We start from the raw sequence: 2,611 nt of genomic DNA, 5'->3' as shown, positions 1-2,611 counted from the left end.
CCGAAAACCCCACCAGCTGGCGTCCTCCACGCCGCTGCATACTCCACGCGGTTCGCTATGTATAATGCTGCCGCTGCTGCTGATGCGGACCAACTTTCGGCACAAGGATGCACCACGATGGCATGGCAACAACAACGACGACGACGACGACGACGCCAACTACAATTGTGTACAACATAAAGCGAAAGAACAACCAACCACGCCCAGCCCAGCCCAGAACACATCTACATGCTCGTCGCAGCAAGAAGGAGCTCCCGGTGGCCCAGGACGAAGAGAGAAGAAAGGCATGGGATGGGGTGCACCCTCCGAGGGGGAGGAGCGGGTGTGTCGTACATGCTTTGTTGGTCGGGTCGTCGGTCGTGGAAGCGGATCGAAAAATCAATAACATTTACTCCCGGTGGTCTCCGCTCCGCTCTACGGCACTCCTCTCGGTGCATCGCCTCTCGAAGTCATTTCTCCTTACAGATACACACACACACATACGCGCGCATACACCGTGGCTGCCGTTCAGTATAACATTGTCTAAACAACGAGCTTCCTCGTCGGCGATGGAGAAGAGGAAAAAGGATCAGGTGCGTCCCGTGGCGCAACAGGCGCAACGCGAAAATGCTTTTCCTTTTCTCCCCACCGGCCCCACCGGCCGCAGGATGGTCTGCCTGTGTGTGTATGTGTTTGCGACGACGAGAAGGACGACGGTGGTGGTGGTGATGGTGGAGAACAGAATCGTTGATTATCGTGGCATTCATGGCATGACCCTCCTCCCCGCCCCAATACAAGCTCGCAGCCTGGCGCAGCACAAAGCGCTCCGTTTGCTTGCTCGGTGCTGCTGATGCTGCTGCTGCTGCTGCCGATGCTGCTGCTCGCTGAATAAAAGGGAATTATTGATTTTATGTTCACTCGGCTGGGTGGGCAGCCTCCATTCCTTCCTCAACCTTCTATTTGCAACCGGGTTGCTGCTGCTGCTCCCGGTGGCGATCTTCCAAAGGTTTTGCACTCCGTTTGTCTAGCGTTGGCGAGAGAGAGAGAGAGAGAGAGTAAACGAGAAAGAGAGTGAAAAGGGGAGCTTGGAGGGTTGCTGGGGCGCCTCCATCCGTCGTTCTGCTGCTGCTGCTGCTGTGAACCATGAGATGAGATGCTGATGGCGTTTGGCGAGGATAAAAGACCAAAGTCAGCCGCTCCGGAGAGCGGCGAGCGGATGGATAAGGCGAGCGTCGGTGCCAGCCAGCCAGCCAGCCAGCCAGCCAGTCAGCCGGGGCCAGCCTTCGTTGTGAGCATGATGGGACACGCCAGCACCCTGCCCCCCCCCCCCCCCCCGGTCCCGGTTCTCGCGTCCCCGCGTCCTGTCCACTGCCCTGTATACACATTGAATTGTAATGAAAATAAACGCTTCGATGTTATTTCCCTTTTCCCTACATTCCCGGTTTTGTTTCCCTTTTTCCACGTGCCCCTCTCCTTCCTCTCTCCATCCTGCGATGTCGTCGTCCTCGATGCTTCCCAGGGGAGCCCCAGGATACGGGCACACGGCCGGTGTGTGTGTGTGTGTCTGTGTTGAATCCCGACAGTACGGTGGCCGTTGTGTTGCCTGTTGGAGCAGCGCTGGTTTGGTGGAATGGAGCACCATGGAACAAATGCACACAGAAAGCCGGATTGTCTCGTTCCGTAGATCCTGAGCTGGTAGCGGTGGTATATATATATGTGTTTTGTTGGAACCAGCACCAGTAGAATGTGTGGCTGAGAGAGCAACAGACAGAGAGCGAGAGAGAGAGCACTGCAAATGGGAGGAGAAAATGAAGGAGAATGTCCGTACCAGCAATGGAGCTTTTCTGGTGCCTGGCATCGCTGGCGCAAGCACAAAGGCAAGCACGAACACTGCTGGTGGTGCTGGGTGCTGCGACGATGGCAGGATGCCCAGGACCACAAACACAAACGATGCTCCCATTCACATCACAGATCGCCGTCGCACCAGCAGCACCATCAGGATGCGATACAATGCTCCGAGAACATGGACCATGGACCATCACCACATTCTATTCGGTGACCTGCGGTGGCGGTGCTCTCAGAGGACCGTGTCACGTACGTACAAAGGAGGAACGGGAGGCGCACAGGCTGCAGGCTACTGGCACAACGGGCCAGTTGCTTGATTGGTCAAAAATGTATGACTGCGATGAATGCAATCCCGTCGTCCCGTCGTCGAATGCTGCTGGTATTGTGGGTTTTTGGGGGAATGTGCACCCGGAGAAGGTTTCCGGGTCCGAGAAATGCCGGACATTTTTACATAACTCACCCAACCCCCCACCCCGAATCTCTTCCCCAAATGCTTTCACTGTAATGGTACGGATTGAATACACAAAAGCATTCGGTGCGCTAGGATCGGTTGTGATAAGAGAACAGAGCAGACTCGAGCTGGTGGGTGCCTGGTAAGGATGCGCAGGACCACCGTGCGTGCGTGTGTGTGCATACGTTGCAGGCACCAGAGTGCACCGGAAACGGACGATTCTGCTCTTGTGTGTGCTCTTGCACATTACTTTCGAACTCGAACTCTCGCTCCGGCCCTCCCTTAGGATGATAATGGTCGTACATGTCCGGGCTACCGTACCGTTGGTAGCATACG

This window comes from Anopheles darlingi, chromosome 2 (assembly GCF_943734745.1).
Source record: "Anopheles darlingi chromosome 2, idAnoDarlMG_H_01, whole genome shotgun sequence".
NCBI classification, from domain to species: domain Eukaryota; kingdom Metazoa; phylum Arthropoda; class Insecta; order Diptera; family Culicidae; genus Anopheles; species Anopheles darlingi.
Note: the sequence above shows the minus strand (reverse complement) of the source record.